Source organism: Artibeus jamaicensis, unplaced genomic scaffold (assembly GCF_021234435.1).
Source record: "Artibeus jamaicensis isolate MK-2021 breed Jamaican fruit bat unplaced genomic scaffold, CSHL_Jam_final contig_327, whole genome shotgun sequence".
Lineage (NCBI taxonomy): Eukaryota > Metazoa > Chordata > Mammalia > Chiroptera > Phyllostomidae > Artibeus > Artibeus jamaicensis.
In genome coordinates this window covers 6,746,938-6,766,363 of record NW_026521772.1, presented here as the reverse complement: position 1 = coordinate 6,766,363, position 19,426 = coordinate 6,746,938, and the positions used below count along the sequence as shown (strand labels likewise).

Sequence of the window (19,426 nt, the reverse complement as noted above, 5' to 3'; positions counted from 1 at the left end):
TGATCCACCTATTGTAATGCCTGAAAGAACCTCCCTCACCCAAGCCAATGCAACAGTCACCCTTTTATCATCAACTTTAATTTCTAAGTGAATCCTTAGAGAAACAGTTCTCAGGATAGATCCATTGGAAGGCAGGGTCCAGGACCCTACAGAGAATAATTTTCTGGATACATTCACCCTCATCCTATCTAACTCTTGAAGTTCCTTAATAGGAGAGATGCTTTTATTTATGCAAGGAGAGATAAAGTGCAGTACAAGTAGTCCTGTGATAAGTAACAGTCTCTTAAATTCATTCATTCAATAGTGCCGGGCACTGTCTGAGTTGTTAGGGATATGTTAGTGAGCTAGATGATCAAACTCCCTGCCTTCATGTGCCTGTGGTTAACAGGAAGAGATCACCAGTAAACAACTGCACATGATAAGCAAGTGGCTATAATTTCCAAGGCTCAATATATCAAGGTAGAGGGTAGCTTCTCTAATAAGGTGACCTTTGGGCACAGTAAAAATAAAGTAAGAGAGAATGCCAGCCATGCACATATCTGGAGAAGTGTGTCCAGACTGAGAGGCATGTACAAAGACCCTAAGATAGGACTGGGACTTATTATTCAAGAACAACAAGGAGACCTAGAGCAAGTGAGCAAAGTTATAGAATAGAAAGGTCGGGGAGATAACTGGGGGGTGGTCAGGAGACTTGAAAAGCATGTAGAGCCTCTGAACCAGTGAAGAAATTTGGTCATTACTTTGAGTCGCCTATGAAGCCATTGGAGGATTTGGACTTACACTTCTAAAGGCCCTCTCTCTAGCTGGTAGAGTGGGGCAGGTGTGAAAGAATGAAGACATTAGGATGCTACTATAACAATCTAGACAAGATGGTGGAGGCATGGACCAGACCAATGCAATAACTGTGGAGAAGGTGAGAAGACATGGAATTGTAGGCATATGTTGACTCTAAGGCTATAAGATGTGTTCACATGAATATGGAATAAAGAGGGGAGTCAAGGATGACCTCAAGGTTCTTGACTTAAGCAACTGGAAGGATGAAGTTGCCATTTTTACTGATGTGGGAAAGACTGGTTTTGGTCATAGTAGATTTGAGATGTCTCTTACACATCCAAGTGAAGATTTCAAGTAGACAACTAATTCTGTGTGTCTGCAGTTCTGGGACAAAGACCTGATAGAGAATTTAAATTGAGAAATTATTTTTAGAGCCATGTGGCTCGAAGGAATCACCAAGGGAATGAGTCTAGTATTGGAAGAAAAGAGGTCCAATGGCTAAGCTCTGGGCTTAGAGTCAAGGAAAAGAGGAGGGACCCTAAAAGATACATTGAAGTAGCAGCCACTGCAGTAGAAAAGAATTTCAAGAGAGAATACTGTACCAGAAGCCAAGGGAATCAAAGTTTCCCAAAGATAAGGGTGGGAGTTATTCATGGTGTCAAATTATGCTGATGGGACAGGCAAGAGGAAGATGGAGAGCTGACCATTGGATTTGGCATGACCATCATTTGGATGTTAGTGACCTTGACAAACAAGTAAGGGGCAAATGGCTGATATAGGACCTTCCCCTGAAAATAGTTACCTTTATTAAAAAGCTGGGGTGGGGGATATGAGCACCCAACACATGTTGAAGAGGAAAAAAATGAAATGGGACATTTATAAAGAAGGAAGTCTGAAGCCAAATAAAACAAACCTTAGTAACTATGTACAAGATCCCTTCACATCTCTTGACATCAATATCGAGGAATGCCAAATAAGAGGCTTGGTCTCTATCCTCAGTTTTTGTGAATAATGGGAATGTTAACTTTACCTACCTTACAGGATTAGGGTTGGGATTCAATGAGTTAAAACACGTGAAGTATTTGAAGTATTTCTAGACATAGTAAGTTCTTAGTAAGTGTTTCTATAATGTTTGTATCACCATCTTCATGTCTAATATTCCTCTTATCCTTTGAGCCCAGAAATTTCATGACTATACGTCATTGTTGTCATCTTGCAGAGAACCGGCCACCTTTTATGGCTGGCTGGTTCCAGAGTGGCACTGCCACAGTGCTGTGGGTTTGCTTCCTGCCCAAACATTAGTCATGGCTTCCAGTTGTCTTCTCAGTAAGAGTCAATTTGAGATCAAAGAGTAGTAGGTTTTGAAAAAAAAAAAAAGGAGTCGGCGCTTCCTGCCTCTTGGATGAGCAGCCCTTCATTGATAACTGTGGATTGGTAGATACAACAGTCCTCAATTTTAGGGCTGTAATCTTAGGTCCAATTGGCTTGAGATGAAACAGTCTCCTGAACACTGGTCCCTGCATTTGCTGTGGCTTTGGAAATAGTTGTTCTCACAGTTTACATATATTTTTGCCCAGTTGTTTTTGAAGCGTATACACTGGCCTCTCTAGCTAAAATTGCTGGGCCAACTTTGTTTCATCTGGACTTTCTATTACACCATAATGATTAATCCACTTGGGCTGTGCCAAAGTCAGCTAGCATCTGAGTACCGCTGCTATGTCTCACATCCAGTGACGTAATTCTTCCTAGCTGTAGGTTGTAGTTGATAAATGTCTGATCCTTGTCTACAGTGCACCTGGGACCACGGGTATAACATCATAATAGCAAGAGATTTTACAGTTAATTTCTTCCTCTCATTCCTCATTTTCCAAATTTCAGGGAGGGGCTTTATGCACATTGGACTTGGATTGATAAAATTCAGAGGGAAAGAAAGGGCCAAGAGAAAGTGACAGTTGAATTAGATTTCCCCTGAGGCAGAGATGATAGCAAGGAGCCACCTTTGAGCAAAGTGACAGGGTCCTCGAAGTGGACACTTTGCCGAGGAGGGAACGGGGGCCTTTGGCTGCTTCTGTTCTGATGTCTCAGGACACTTCCCAGACTCTTTGAGGCTGGTGTGTGTGTGTGTGTGCATTTGGAGTTAGGCATCTTTATTTGATTTTTTTTTCAGTTGTGGAAATTGAGGGTTAGAGAGAATTAGTAGCTTAGTAAAATTACAGAACCAGAATCAGTAAGTAGTAAAGCCAGGATTTGAATTCAGGTCAGCCTTATTCCAAAGTCTGCATTCTTAAACTGTACTCACTACTGATTCAACCTTACTTTTTTACGTAGAAAATTCAGTGGATTTTACTATATTTGGAACTGTGTAAATATCCCCACAATGAATTTTAGTATATTTTCATCACCAAATAGAAACCCTGTCTCTGGCATTTCTGGTATTGATTTCTAGTTTCGCCCCATGGTGGTCTGAGAGCAGAACCCCTTTTCCTGGCTGGTGGGCATGGAGAGGTGGGGAGACCCAGCTGCCAGCCCTCTGACTATTTGCCCTAAAGTGAAGCCTGTGGGTCAAGACCCTAACTTCACACCCAGGTCATGAGGCCAGGCCTCTCATCCACAGGCAGCCTTAAGAGGCAGAGACAACCTATATCCACGACAACCCGTCCATTCTCTCCCTCACACACAGCAAGGGAAAATCTTGACACAAAAGATGAAGACCAAAACGAACAACAGAGCAAAGGGACTTAAAGGAGACAGGTAACTCAAGTTAGAAAAGAGAACCTTGGGTAACTATGAGATCGCATCCTTAAGCAAACAAACAAACAAAGGCTGCTATCTGAGAATATGAAAGAATTCATGGAAATTGAAAATATCATCATCAAAATAATAAGTTCCAAAGAAAGACTGGCCCAGTGTGTTAGATAAATCTCCCAGAATGTAGAATAAAAGAGAAGGGAGGTAAATTAAGAGCAGAATGAAAAAAATATAGATAAATGATAGAAAAGACCTTCAACCTACTCAATATTTTTTATGAATGGAAGCACCTATAAGTACCCAGAAAAGTTAATATCAAAAAAGACTCATACTTAAATATAACCTTGTGAAATGTCTTTAGCCAAGGACAAAGAAAAGATCCCTAATGCTTATGCAGTAGTACGTGGACAAGTTAGCCTTGCTGGTAAAAATCAGGTTGGCATTTGACTTTTTCATTGGGACGAGAGAGAACTACCTTCAGAGCCTGACGGAAATTAATTTTGAACAAATAATTCTATACCCAGCAAAAAGTATTGACCAAATGAGGGAGTAAGATAATAAAAATAAAGTTCTTAGCTGAATACACAATGCTTCTTGAGAGAATGGAAAGTTTACTCCAACGGGGGGAGGGAGGGGAGAAAAAGAAGACAAGGAATTCAAATAACAATGGACCAAACTCAGCTGTTCAATGCAAAGTAAAACTAGGGAAAAAAATCCTGCAATAAACAAAACAAAACACCCAGAAAAATGATATGGAAAACCAGGCTTTAAAAGTTAGCAACCTGAATTAGATTAGCAAGTCAGGACGTTCTGAAAAGAATGGCTTTGGGAAGAAAATTAATTTCCTTTGGAAGTGCTGTAGATAACAGGTTATCTTGGTGGGAAAGTGAAGGTGTATGATAACAACACGTTATAAAAATGTAGTGCCTTCCTTCTTCTGCCTCTTCTTTCCCCTCCCTAGGCACGAATATTTCTGTTTCTATTGGCACAGGGTAAATGACTTGGAGTTACATCACTTTTTCTATCAGTCTAAACGCGTTAAAATGTAAGCTCTATGAAGGCAGAACTATTTTACCTGTTTGTTCATCTGTGTATTTCTAGCACTTAGTGCTGGTGCGGAGTATATAATCAATAAATGTTTTTTTATTTGAGTGGAAATTGATTATATAATGAATAATATTCATTTAATTAAAATATTATATGTTGTGGGCATTTTTAGACTTACCACACAGCCAAGACACAGAAAATTAGTTCTATAAGAAAGTGAAAATTCTATACATTTTGACAGTGTAAAATAAACTAGATAATGAACTGAAGGCATGATATTGGGAGTGGTCATATGGAGAGGAGAGGGTTATTAAATCTCTCACTATCATAAGGGGAAATCAAGAGATAGAGTCTAAAATTGATGCATTAGGTAACAGAGGGTTGACTATATTGTATAGAGTTAGAGAAGTATCTAGCAGAATAAGGAACAACAAAATATATTCTGCAGTGATTGTCAGAAGGAAGTAAATATGAGCCAAGACCCTCACCTGTCATGAGGGGACTATCACATGTACTTTGGAGTTGAAACATCAAAAATAAGGGGATAATAAATTATTACCGTGGAGGTGGGTCTCAGAAAGATTAAACATAGAACAATTTTTAGCTGTTACCTGTAGGGAGTGCCACAGAGAAAGACCTTTGCATTTTTTTCTCTAATTACCCTCCATTACCACCTGAATTTTTATTGCCCTGTGCCCATATTTTAAAAGTGCTATTTTTAATTTAAAAATGGTTTCTAGAAAAGAGGAGAGTTTTTAGACCAGGAAAAAATGATCTAACAGTTTGTAATTACATACTGTCTACCAGCAAGGACCGTCAAACATTTTGCAAACAGTATCTGATGCTGAGCGTCAGCATCTACATTTGCCAGATGGAGAAATTCAGACAAAGATGGAAGTGACTTGCCCATTTTCAGTGCATCTGTGACCACGCCAGTGACAAAGCCCAGGCTTCCCGGATTCTGAGTCCAGAGACACATTTGGATAGATTTCTTCTTAGAAAACCACCACATATTGGTCTGACGATCGCTGCAGAAAAAAAATCCAAACTCGTAGACGATGTACTCGGTGTTTAGGGCTTGGAAAAACGCCTGTATTTTTCCATCTAGTAATCTGGTGCCAAAATGCACATTGCCTGTCAAGCAAACGGCCAGCGCTTCTCTGAAGCACCTGATAGGAATATACATTATTTCAAGGGGGTGGTGCCTGGAAAGATGAAAAAAATAGTGATTACCGTAACAGCCGCAATGAATATTTAAGTTTCATTGTATATTTAAAGGTTTCTGCCATTTTGTGGTCACTTTGGAAACTATATATAGAGCAGGAGCTTGATAAGTGATTCTGATTATTCTGCCATATGCCTCTATTATTGACTCAGACTTCTGGCACAGGTGGAAAGGAGAAAAAATGTTTAATTTGGCATTATTTTACCTATTGGCTTCACACTTAATGTGGATTTTTTAATATATGCTTTTTTTTTTGGCCTGGCCACCTTATGTATTTAAAACTAGAGGCAAGAGAAGTGAGGAGTCGTTAAATGATTATAGTGGATTCTTCTTGTTTTGTCAGTACAGTTGCTTCCTCCTTCGATCCTAGCCCCGAAACGAACACTAATGCTTTTGGAAACAGGTCAGATTATGATGGACTGGATGGTGCTGTGTCCCTGGCCACTCTTCTTCAGCCATAATAACCTTCTGGGAGACCAGGCACGTTCCTCTCTCGGAGTCTTTGTACTTGCCTCTCTCCAACCAGAGCGCTCTTCCCTGACCCATCCCACTCCCAACAGCTGCAGTGCCTGGGTCCCTAAGGCACTTCAGATCTTTTCTTGAGTGTGACCTTCTTGGTGAGATCCTGTCCAGACATATAGAGTATGATCCCCTAACAGTTCCTATTTCCCCCCCCTTTCAGGTTTAACTCTCTCCTTAGCATTTGCTGCTTTTGATTATTTTATATATCTCTTATTTTTCTTGCCTGTCGTCTAGCTCACTTACAAGCTCTTCGGGAGTAGGGACTTTCGCCCATTATTTACTACTCTATCCCCATGCCAAGCAGAGTGCCTGCATATAAAAGTAACACAATACATATTTATCAAATAAGTAAGTGAATCCATGTAAATTCTTCAAGGAATGGCAGAGCTGGTGGGGAAATGCTTTCTTAAATTTTTTAAAAGGGTGAAGTTAAAACTCCCCAAGTTATATTTATTTTCCCTAACTTCTCTCCCTTGCCGCCACCAAAATCCTTGCCTTAGCCGCCCCAAGCTCTGGTCTGCAGGGTTGCACCGCCTCTGAACTCACCTCTGAACTTGCCTCTGAACCGCTGCACCTGCGCCTGCTCCCAACAGCCCCTTCTCTCCATCGCAGGTAGGGTAGTCTTTTAAAGAAGAAAACTCCTTGCACCCAGTCCCCTCTGGATTAAGAAGTACAGATTAGTAGTTGCAAAACAGCCGCACGGGTGTAAAGGACAGCATAGGGAATATAGTTAGCAACACTGTGATAACTATGCATGGTGCCAGGCGAGTACTAGAAATATTGGGGGAACGCTTTGTAAAGTGCGAAGTCTGTCCAGAAGGTAGCCAGCCATGCACTATGAAAAATAGAGACATTTACTGAAGAAGACACAAGATGCAAGAAAGGTCCGTAACCGTGGGAGTGAGCACCCATCCTGGTCACAGGCACCACCCGTGGGTCTCACAGAGCGGGACCCGGCCCACCTTGGCAGCTAGGAGGGCTGGCAGGAGTAACAACGCACTACTTACTGCGTGTGTGTTCCCTGCCAGCATGTAGTGCTTCTCAGCATTTAATCTTTACAATAACTTGGGAGGGAAATCCTATTGCTTCCCTCACTTTACAGGTGAACACCGAGTCTCAGAGGCCAGTGATGGTCTAGTTTCTTTCACAGCACCGGTAACCTAGATTTTGAACTCTGGTCTTTCTGACTCTAGAACCGATTCTTATTGACTTTACCTCACCTGACCTGGTTCTCCCATAACCACTGGAGTGATGATTATCATGGTTCTGTGGCTGTAAATGCTGGTTTGGGGAGGTAAAGAAACATACTGGAGACCACCCAATTAGTGACAGGGCAGGGGTCTTCGATCTAATATTCTCCTACTTGGTCCCCCACTGTTGGCATCCCATGTAATTAAGGGACATCCTGAATTGCTTGTAAGCTAGAAGAAAACTTCGAAGTTTCCTGATAACTTAGCATCAGAAGGTGATCCTCTCAAGATGGTAAAGTCCAGTGGGAATGGAGAGGTTGAAAATCTAAGAAAGGAGAGAAGGAAGCAGAAGTCCTCAGAGGGGAGACCAAGGTGGTGAGCAGAGAGGCCGGTGAGCCTTGTGGAGGCCCGGGGCCGGGTTCCTCTGAATTGGAGGGAAGGAGCCAGGACCATAACCATGCAATTCTTGCCTTCTGGTGAAGTCACCCAACTGGTGATGATTAGCCGTTATAAGCAGGTTTTCCAAGTGGCAGGGCATTGGTTTGGAATTCTGCAACACTACATCAGCAGTCACATGATCCTGTGGGCCTCACATTATTGGGGCCAGGGGGCTGCTAACATTTGAGCGGTGGCCAAAGACCACCACCCCACAAATATCTTTAAAAGCTTTTTTATAATGACAGATGGTACAATAAAGTGAACAGACAATGCAAGGTTTTGAGACAACAGATGAGTTTATCGGCCATCTCTTTTGTCACATTCAATTTCTGAACTTCAATTTGACTGCTTCTACGAACATGTTCCAAATACCCTCATGGCACCAAGGCCACTGTCCTTAGTACAGCCCATGACATTTCCTTTGATGGAGAATCTGGAGAAGGGGCTGGAATATTCTGGGGCTGGGCCTACAGTGAGAACTACCCATGGTCCTCCAGGTGCCAGGAACAGAGAACTGCCTCCCTAACAAAGTAAGTCTGCAAGAAGAACTAGGGTCACTTTTTTTCTCTTTCTGTACTTTCTTTCCTTCACCCCATCAACGAACCAGGAAGCCCCAGTGTCTTCTGGCCTCTTCTGCCCCACGGAGCCTATTGCTACTGACCACACAGACCACCGTCCCAGGTCAGCAGGTCTCAGATATGCATGCAACAGGCCAAACCAGGGCTTTGAGGAGACCACAGCTGTCTTCCGGAGGATGCAGCAGATGTTCTGGGGTGAGCAGCTCAGAGTGCACTAGGCAAAGGTTACTGTTCCCAATGCTCAGCTTGCTCCGTCGGGCTGATCCAGGACAAGCTCTTGGGGGAGCTGGTTCTTCCTGGTGCCAGTTCGTAGACACTCGTCTTCCCAGTTTATCCTTCAAGCAATGCCTTGCAGGAAAGGAGCAGTATCCCCCGCACAGCTTCAAGAACTCTAGGGCTTTGCACAAACATGTACGAAATGTGGAGACTGCAGCCAAGAGAAGAGAGTGGGAAGGAAGAGTTCAGTGGGAGAGGCTGGAAGGTGCTGGGCCATTAATTACAGCTCAGTGGGGATGGGGAAGGAAATGGTAGGTCAGAACGAGCTCCAGAGTGAAAGCAAACAGGAGGGCAGAATGAGGAAGTCCCTAGAGGAAATGACTCAGTGGTTTGGAAGGAGAGGGCTCCAGCAGGGGCCCCTCCTTGGGGGGGGGGGCAGCCAGCCTGAAGCCGCCCACTGGGGAGGGGCAGGGCTGTCTCTTTAGTGCCAAAACATAGCACCCAGCCTCACCCCTCACGTTTCCCTGGGATCACATTTGGGGAGGGGACCCTCAGGGCAGAAACTGCTACCAGATTGACACTCAGTATGGGAGGGGGTGCTGAGACCAGGAGCTTCAGAATCTGCTTGGTGAGGAGGATGGAATATTTGGGGCTGTGCTTGCAACGAGGGTCACACAGTGGTTCTTCCAGCGGCTGGAACAGAGAACGTTCTCCCCCAAAACAAGTGCTGATAAAAGAACTCAGGCACAGTGATTCCCACGACCCTGTTACATCAGAGAGGGTGTGCGCCTCAGAGAGGGGATGCATTTCCTGATTCAAGCACCAGAGCATAGCATCTGACAAAAAAAAATCTGGTTTCTGAATTTGTGTACAACCAATGCGTTAAAATGGTGTAAAATGAAAACATACTTAGTCATAAATGTAACTAAATGAATTAATGAAACATCAGAGCGTGGCATGAAATTGGAAGTGTCCTGGAAAATCTGATGCAAATGAACACTGTGTTTTGAGCTGGAGCGTATCTGAGTGGAGCTGAGGAACAAAACTCTTTACAAATCATGAATTTATTAGCGTCTCCATGAATCAGCCATTGGAGGAACAAGGGGACAATATGTTCCCTCTGCGGGGTGAGGGTGGGGGTGGGGAGAAGCTGATGTCCCTAAAGCAGCCAAAGTGAAAAGGACTTGGACGCTGGGACCAGGGGTCTACAATCAAGCCCTTGCCTCCAAGTCCTGGCTGAGTGGGCCGAATGTGGGTCCCCTGGTCTGCACAGTGAAGACGGAACTGAACCTGCCCAGTGGTGGGGGTTCCAGCGATGCCCACTGGGCACCTACTCCAATATCCAGCACGCCCTCACCCACCCCAACCCCCCTCTCAGGGATGTATGGAAAGATGCCCACCTTTGGAAAGAGGCTCAGGCATTTATAAAAATCTTGCAATTTAGCAAGCGCATGGGAACACCTTCCGAGGCACGGCGAGTCCTGTCCCTTCCCCCTCAGGCAAGTGGGTGGAGAGAGAGCTCCGGGCATGCCAGGCTGCCTGGTGCTCAGTGGCCGCCACAAACCAGAGATGGGTTGGCCCTTTCAATGGCTGGAAAAGGGCCCCGATGGGGAGTTGGAAACAGTCTGGGAGGAAAGACAGTTTCCCGTGGGATGAGGGGCAAGGGCCCGGTTGTTTTGGAAGAGCAAGGACAGTGAGAGGGGAAAGTAAACACAAATGAAGGTGGAGAGCCCTGTGTGTTCTGTCTGACCCGAGGACCTGCCCTGCCAGAAAGAACATGGAAGCTTCCCTGGTGCTGCAGACGGTCCCCAGCAACTCCCAGCCTGAGCTGACCCGGCAGCCACTCCTTCAGCAACTTAACAGGGCATTTTAAAGCCACTCACCAAGGCCCTCGTGCAAGGGGAGCGGGGAAAATGTGTCATTCCCAACCAAGCCCGGCTTTCAAAGCTGTCACTGCTTCATACCCTGGCTTTTTCTGAAAAGGTCTCTGTCTTTTGAATTTCGTCATCTTCACCATTTGCTTCAATGACTCCGAACTTGGAACGCGGCTCCGTGGCTTTGCTGCTCTCTGAATCACTGGCTTTGGCCTGCCTTATGCAGCAGGGCGTGGAGTCTGGCAGCAGGAGGAGGCTGCAAAGCACCCTGTCCCCTTACCAGGGCGGCTGGTGGTGGGCATTGCCAGAAACGCCCTTCCCCAGGGTCTCTTTTCTCATTCTAAATGAGCTGTGAAAATAGTTCTCAGCCCAGATCATGACCACCTCGTGGTCATCTCAGATGAATACATATATGAGCACCTACTACGTGTCAGCATGAAGGGGATTCCTAGGTGTCCCAGGGCCTTGCTGTCTACAGCGGAGCAATGCACCCTGTTGATACCACTCTCCTTGAGGAGTACGCCTGTGTTCTCTCCTCCTGAATCTGGGCTGGCCTGCAACTCGGATGGGACTACACGGTGACACTATGTGACTTCTAAGACTAGGTCATACAAGGCAATAGAGTGTTTACCTTACCTCATTCCGCTTGGTCTGTCCCTCTGGGAACACAGCCCCCATTATGTGGGGACGCCCAAACCATGCAGAGGGGCCGGATGTGGCTGTCCTGACACACACCTGGGCTGAGGTCCCAGCTGGAAGCCAGGCCCAACTTCCAGATGTGGGGGGACAACTTCAGGATGACTCGAGGCGCAGCTGTCATCTGAACGCAATTATAGGAGAGACCCTGGTGACAACTACCACACCAGTCCACCTACCAAGACCATGGGAGATAATAATACAAATAATTGCTCTTGTTTTAAGCCACTCGGTTTAAGGAGAGCTTGTTCTAGAGCTGAACCGGGTGGGATATGGCACTGCTCCCAGATCTGATTCCCAGTCTCTGTGCCACTCAAACCCGTCCGTCGCCCTCTGCTTCCCAAGGACTTGGTTCCCCCCTTACTGAAGTCTAGCGAGCTTGCAGCCCTCTCTTCCAGCCTTCAGCCTAGGGTGATGTGACAAAAATTGCTCTTCGTCAGGACCTGTGTGTAGAAAAGAGAGTACATATATATTTCAAGATTTTCCTATTACCACAATTTAGAATTTGTCCAAGATTCAGCCACACTTGAGATTCATGACTCGAGAGAGGCTGGTTAATCTTCCCTCGTGGGCTGTTGAGAATTCCACGGACAGCTTCTCCCTCATTAAAGCCATCCTGAATGGACAGAGACTCCCTAAAGAATAGAGATTAAAAATAAAGGTTGCCGTAGGTGTGAGCATACCTGTAGAATTAACTCCTAGAAGTGGGACTTTCAGGTCAAGAGGCTTGTGAGTTATCATTTTCAGACTGAAAATTGTAATAATTTGTACTTCCACCAGCAGCCTATCAGAGAGCTTGTTTTCCTACACCCCTGTAAATGAGAGTGGGCTTTTAAACTTTGCCAGTTTTATAGATGAGAAAATAAAATAAAATTTGTACCTAACTGTGAAAAAAAATGATTGCCCCAGACAACTGGATGAGTGAGTTTCCTTCCACTGTCAGCCTTCTCAGCCCCGTCCCTAGCCCTGTTCCTGGGGGCAATTCCTTTCCAACAGCCCTGGTCATCTGGAAAGCCAAGCTATGTACGTCTCTGGTCAAACTTCCCTCTGCTGCTGGGGCAACGTCCCATAAGGCTGCTCAAATGCTTGGCCAAACAGTTCTTACTCAAGGGTGAAGGGCCAGCCCAGGAAGGCCGCTACCTCAGTGGGCTGTGGCTGAGCCCACTCTAGAAGGGCCAGCGGAGTTGTAGGAGGCCCAGACTTTTCCAGACACAGAGCGAGAAGGATGCTCCAGCCTCTACCAGGACAGGGGGCTGGTAGAGGCTGGAGTCTACCATGGAGTCAGATGGGGCAGCTGTGAACTGGGCAAGGCGTCATGTGGCCTCGGGAGTGCTGGGTAAGAGAGCCTTAAACCTTTTATATTCCTCCCCCATTTCCCCCCTCCAGCACCTCCTCTGCAGCTGCCACCCCACTTTTGAGCTGCTAAATGTGTGGGTCCTTGGGACCAACACCCTGGGAAAACCCTGCCTCTTCCCTCTCCACCATCTCATTTGAAGCTTGGCTGACGGGCCAGCTCCCAGCTTAACAATAAAAACCAGAAAATCCACTCACCGCCCTTGGTTTCCCACGAACCAGCGGTGGAGCAGTTGCATTTGCACAAAACGGCATGGACGAAAATAGGCAGTTTGAAATATTCCTGGCAGATGGAGCTAAATATAGCCTCGGTGACAGATCGGCCCCATCGGGCGCAGCTCTCAGGAGCGTGAAGAGCGTACTGGAGCCAAGAAGCTTCTCTGGTGCTGCAAGACTGTGGCAACAGTGCCAGGATCTCACCACACTAGAGAGCTGCTGAGATTTAGGGAAGGGAAGTACCTCGGAGGGTGAACATCAGGGTAAGATGTTCCCAAATTCCACAAGTGCTAGAAAGAAAAAAAAAATCAGTGCAGATGCGAAGTGCTGATGAACTGGAGTTCATTCATTGGCCCCTTGGAGGGGTCGGCTACTCTCTTAAGTGCTGTCTTCCATGAGCAAACATTGGCTGGACAGATGTAGAAGCAGTATGTACCATGGCTAGGGCAGAGAGCCCTGGTTTTGCCATATGAGCTTGGTCAGGTGACCACCTTTTGGTGCATCAGTTTTTTCACCTGCAGAATGGGATGATGGTAATGCCTATCTCCTGGGAAGATGCCATAATGTATGAAAGAGCCGTGCCCGTGCCTAGGACAGAAGTGCTGTGCCTTGGATAGCAGCCAGTTTATTCAATGGACTAGGGAGGAGGGAGAGCTATCAAACATGGCCGAAGGGTTTTAAAGCTTGGAGGAACATTTTTGGATGAAAACAGAGCCAATATTAAAAATAAAGTCAGGTTGCAAATTCTTAAACTCTTTCTGTATCCATAGAATTGTGTGTGGAATGGGCAATACCATTAAGAGCTACCCAGTGAGGGGATCACGCAGTGCATAGGATGCGGAATGTGAAAAGGAGGCTGGCTTCCACGGAAGGGAGGGGACTTGTTGGAGAGGCTCCGTCACCTTCAAAGGGATGGAAAACCTCTTTCTTTATAACTGCTAAGGTCTCGAACTTTGAACACTGAAATTTGCTATCTGACTTTCATATAGTAAAGCGTGTTAAAAAGCAGGAGGATTGTCTCTTTAAATATGAATGACAGCACCTGCCAGTCCATGCCCAGGGCGGTGAGGGGCCTGCAAGGTGGTCCCGTGTCCTGGTTCTGCGTCTGCTGCAGGCTGCGCTCTCCTGTGGCTGTGCCTCCGGCTTTCTTCTATCTGGTTTCATTCTCTCTGAATTTTGGAGTCAGCAGTCCTGAGGATGTTCTGCCCTGGGTGTGGTGAGGATCATGTCACACACATGTCCCTACAATAAAAGTAGATCCAATTTATCCCTCGCTGCCTAAGTTTTCGTGCAAATGGCATGGTGAGGGAGTGCCTCCTTTTAAGAAGAAAGCACCATTTATTCTTTAAAAGAAAGTTTGCTTTCTTCCAGTCAAAACTCATAGTTTACACTTTGCATCATTGCTAGGGCTTTAGTAGAGACTGCTATGAATTCTCCTCCAATGCTGTATGAACCCCTGTGTCAACGGAGCGCATCAGAGTCTCATAGACAAAGGGGGGAATAAGGAAAGGACACTTTCATTTCTGAGACAACCAGACTTGTACTGACCAGCAGCAGGCTCCCCAGGGTTTATAAAAAGCAGGAATCACCAGACGCTTTTCTCATTCCTGCTACAGGAAGTCATACACATGGAAGTGATGATTTTTGTATGTTGACGGCACTCTCTTACTTTTCGGATCATTTATAAGGACATTATAAAAATTCCTGCACTACTAATGAAAGTAAATCATCTTGCTGGGGCTTTAAAGCCCTAACAAAAATTCCATTAGAGTTAAAAATTGCAATAATATTGTTGAGTGTGCAGTCTAGTGTGATAGTAGGATGTGAATATAATAAAACTTAATGTACGTTCTACCCTGAGCATATGTCTGCCCGACACATCTTACCATCTATCACATGGAAGCTTTTCAGTAAATGTTTGTACATAGCCCAGTAGTTCTAAAACTTTGTTGTAAATCAAAGTTGGACACAACTGATGGAACGTATTCCTGAAACTACCCTGGGCCTACTGAACATGGGGGCTGGGACTGGCTCATGTGCATTTTTAACAAGTTTTCCAGGTGGTTTCGATGCAACCACAGCTTGAGAACTGTGTCTGATGCGTCTTAACACTTCCGGTGTCTGGCATACGGCACACACTTACCACGCAGGGGTGGGAAAAAGAAGATTTACAGGTGTGAGTACACAAGTTTACTCTTGTGTTATTATTTACTTGTTATTTCTTCCATACAAACGACTGTAAACCTACTTTTGCCTGCTCTGTCCATTTGATGAATGGATGAATGACTGCACCAACTACCATACATACGCTTATAAATAAATCTACTATTGAGTCTAAAGCAATAAAGTAAAAATGCATTGGGAATTTACTGCCACAAACATTGAACACAAAACTAAATCACTTTAGCCCTGGCTGGCGTAGCTCAGTGGATTGAGCGCGGGCCTGCGAACCAGAGTATCGCGGTTCGATTCCCAGTCAGGGCACATGCCTGGGTTGCAGGCCAGTTCCCAGCAGGGGACTCACAAGAGGTAACCACACATTGATGTTTCTCTCCCATTCTTTCTCCTTCCCTTCCCCTCTCTCTAAAAATAAATAAGTAAAATATTTAAAAAAATAAAAATAAATCACTTTATTTCCAGGAAAGCCATAATAACAACCTAACCTGTTTGAATAATGCAGGTTGTCACGTTTCACTGATATCAAATATTCAAATTACTACTGGAATGCCGAGAGTCATGGGTGGATCCCAGGGTCATCAGGAAAAGGTACGTCACACTGAGAGGGAAATACAAGAATTGGAGTAAAATAATTTTCATAGACAACACAAAAATCTCCATCTGTCCAGTGTTCTGGGTACCTCTGGCTGAGAACTATTTATCTAGTCTCAAGCACAACATCAGGACCATCCACTTAATGAGAATTTATAATTAAATGACAGGGACTTTACTGGGAGTTAAACTCCCCCAGAGCAGGGTATGAAGTGAGAACTGCAAGCTTTCAGAAAGCTGACACATGCCTTCCTGGGTAGCACATCCCCCCAGTTTTTCTGCTACCTCTGCATGCTCCTGCCCCTTCTCTGCTTTTTCAGGCTTGTTATCCTCTCCTCAGCTGCTACATGTTAAATTCCTCAAAGTTTTGACCTAGGCACTCTCCTCTTCTTAATGTCTAGGGCATATGAGCTATTCCTATAGCTCTAATTATCATGTATTTATGCACCAGCCCAGACCTCTCCTCTGAGCTCCAGGCCGTTATACACACCCTATAAGAACAGTTCATAAAACTTAGACTTAACTTCAATGAGTAAAATAATTCTATCAGTCAATGTTTTATTTTTAACTGATTAAGCATATAGACGATGAAGTTATCTAACATGCCAGATACTTGTAGCATATCTCGACATCATGTGCCAAGCACTCAGTGAATATTACATGCTGTGTTTTCCTCTGATGTTGTTGTATAACAGAGTCCTCCAAAGCAGGATAAGGATAAAATTGCAAAGCTACGTCTAATGTCAACCATGCAAAGCTGAAAGGATGCTTGGCTGGGATCCTGAACATCCAATCTGGGCCCAGCCACCCATGGCTACCTCTCTCAGGTTCAGGAGTAAAAAGGATACTCGCAGAAGAAACTGCCCTGTTTGTCTCTCTGAAATGTTAGCCCCTCCTTGCCCTTTCTACTTGGGAATTAACCCCAGTGACCTGCACAGAGCCGCAGGGATTCCTTTGCCCGAAGCAGGCAGCCAAATAGCCTGGATCAATATGAAGTCGACGTGGCCTAGCTCTGCGAGACCTACATCTAGTCCTGGTCCCCAAGTATCTACCACTTTGATGACAAGAAAATGCAAGAGAGATAAACCCAATGGGAAAACCTGAAGGGAAAGGTAGAACTTCTACCTTTGGCCAGAAGCATAGTTACCTCTTATATTCTCCACCCTTTGCCTTGACTCTATCTGAACATTCCACCAATAACGACCTACTTCTCCTCCATATAGTGGGGATGAGGAGTTTTGCCCTTACCTAGGAGAACAGGGGGTGCCATTTGTTTGGTGATGGATATGTTCATCCAACAAATATTTGTGAGTGACAAACATGTGCCAGACATTGTTATGGTGCTAGGGATGGAGCAGTGATGAAAAATTACAAGAAACCCTGCCATCGTGGGACCTATATAGTCTAGTGTATAAGTAAAATAGGTACTGGGTCAGATAAGATAAGTTCAATGGAGAATAATAAAGCAAGGAAGGGGCACAGGGAGTGAAAAGCTATTTCAATAACCTAAGCAAGAGATGACAGTGCTCAAAAATGATGGTTGGAGATTTTAATGCTCCAGTCTCGGTAACTGATAGGACATTCAGACAGCAAGTATATAGAAGCTTAAACAACACGTGGTCTCACCGATGATAATGATACATTCCCAGTGACAGAAGAATACACATTTTCTTCAAATACACACAAAACACTCTCCAGAATAGGCCATATGTTAGGTCATCAAACAAGTTTCAATAAATGTAAGAGGTTTAAAATTATGCAAAGTATGTTCTCTAACTACAAGTCAGTCAGACTAGAAATCAACAACAAAAGGAAATTTGGGGAATTACCAAATACTTGAAAATTTAAGAAACAACAACACTTCTAAATAACTCATCTGTTAAATGAAAACACCAGAAGGAAAATTGTAAGATATTCTGAGGTGAGTGAAAATAAAAATTTAACATATCCAAATTTATCAGATGCAGCTAAAGCAGTGATTAAAGGGAAATACATAGCCATAATGCCTACATTAGAAAAGAAGAAAGATCTCAAATCAGTAACTTAAATATCCACCATAAGAAACTAGAAATGGAAGAGCTAACTCAATCCAAAATAAGCAAAAGAGAGAAAATAATAAAGATTCAAGTAGGACACAATGAAATAGAAAACAATAGAGAAAAATCAATGAAATAAAAGTCAGTTCCTTGAAAAGATTAGCAAAATTGATCAATGCTTAGTAATACTGACCAAGAAATTTAAAAAGAGGACACAAAAGAATGAGAAAAAAAGAGAAGAATCCTTACGAAAATTAGAAGTTTACAAGTGAATATTATTAACCACTTTGTATCAAATCAGACAATTTATGTAAAAGGCACAAATGTCTAGAAAAACACAAATTACTTTGACTTAAGAAGCATCAAAATATACCTATTATAATAAGTAAAAAACATTTTTAATGAGTAATTTAATATCTTCCCCAAAATATAAAGTCACACCCAAGTGGATTTACTGGTGATTTCTATCAAAAGTGTTAAAAATAATTCTAATTCTTTACAAAGGCCAAGAACAAAGGATAAGGAAAGGCTTTCAAACACACTCCATGAGTCCAGTATTAATTACCCTGACACAAAAGTCAAAGACCACTTAAAAAAAAGAAAACCACAGAGCAACATCCCTCATGAAAATCGATACAGAACTTTTTCAGATTTGAACAAACTGATCCAGCAACATATAAAAAGAATTATATGCCATCGCCAAATGGAATTTTTAGCATTTAGAAATCAGTTAGTGTAATACACCATATTAATAGAATAAAGAGCAAAACCTACATGGTCACCTCAGTAGACAGAGAAAAAGAATTTCACAAAATTCAGTAATTATTCATGATAAAAATAACAAGAAACTAGTAATGTAAGGAAACTTCTTTAACTTGGTGAAGATAATCTACAAACAATATACAGCTAACATCATGTGTAAGGATCAAAGGTTGGAAATAAGGCAAGGATAACCATGCTTACTTCCTCTATTCTACATTCTGCCAAACTTCCAGTCCGTCTAAATAAGTCAAGTGGGAAAAAAAAGGCATCCCATATCCCATCCAACTGGAAGAAATAAGATTGTCTTTACTCATAGACAACATGATTTTGTATGTAGAAAATCCTGAGAAATCTACACATGAAAATATCTATTAAAACTAATAAACAAATATGGCAAGATCACAGGATACTGGATCAAGACCGGATACTGGTCAGTAGACCAGTTGAGGTTGATAGTGATCAAATCAAGACAGCAATCAAATCGAGCCAATAATTGAGAACAACCAATGTTATACTATGTAGGAAACAGCCAACATACTAAAAATATCCAAATTAATAAAGTTATTGGTGAAAATAAAAGCTGTGTCCTTTTTTACAGAAAAAAGTATGTACTTTTTGGCCAACCCAATATTTATGGTTCAAGACAGGGCAGTCACCCCAGACGGCTATGATTGTGTTGGCTGCTGTCATTCTTTTTATTTGACAATCTAAAGTTAACGAGGTCAGTGCCCTTGATTTAATGGTCAGGTATTGCATGTTTTAAAAATTCTTGCAGCGCTTGGTTGAAAATGGCTGCCCCAGGGAGATGCAATTTAAAACTGAAATGAAGTGCTACTCCGTGGAACGGCTGTGATCGCAGGCAGACGGTAGCGAGAGCTGGGATGGATGCGGAAACGTGAAAATCCTCCTACCTGGGGGAGCGGAAAGTCTTAGAGCCCCTTGGAACACAGTTTGATGGCTTCCTCTGAAGCAAAACATATTT

At 43.7% G+C, this 19,426-nt stretch overlaps 1 protein-coding gene across 11 annotated transcripts in view; it reads right to left on the bottom strand.

The window, feature by feature from the left end:
* Positions 1–5,480: 5,480 nt before the first annotated feature.
* Positions 5,481–19,426, bottom strand: part of TSEN15 (tRNA splicing endonuclease subunit 15) — a 48,997-nt gene continuing 35,051 nt past the window's right edge. Inside the window, exons 4-9 of one of the 11 annotated variants that reach the window (XR_008391307.1) lie at positions 15,541–15,653; positions 12,860–14,119; positions 11,992–12,120; positions 11,249–11,751; positions 6,863–6,974; positions 5,481–5,774 (exon numbers count right to left, since the gene is read on the bottom strand). The gene's annotated coding sequence lies outside the window, so the exon portion shown is untranslated. The other 10 variants (XR_008391309.1, XR_008391308.1, XR_008391304.1 and 7 more) reach the window with 10 other exon arrangements.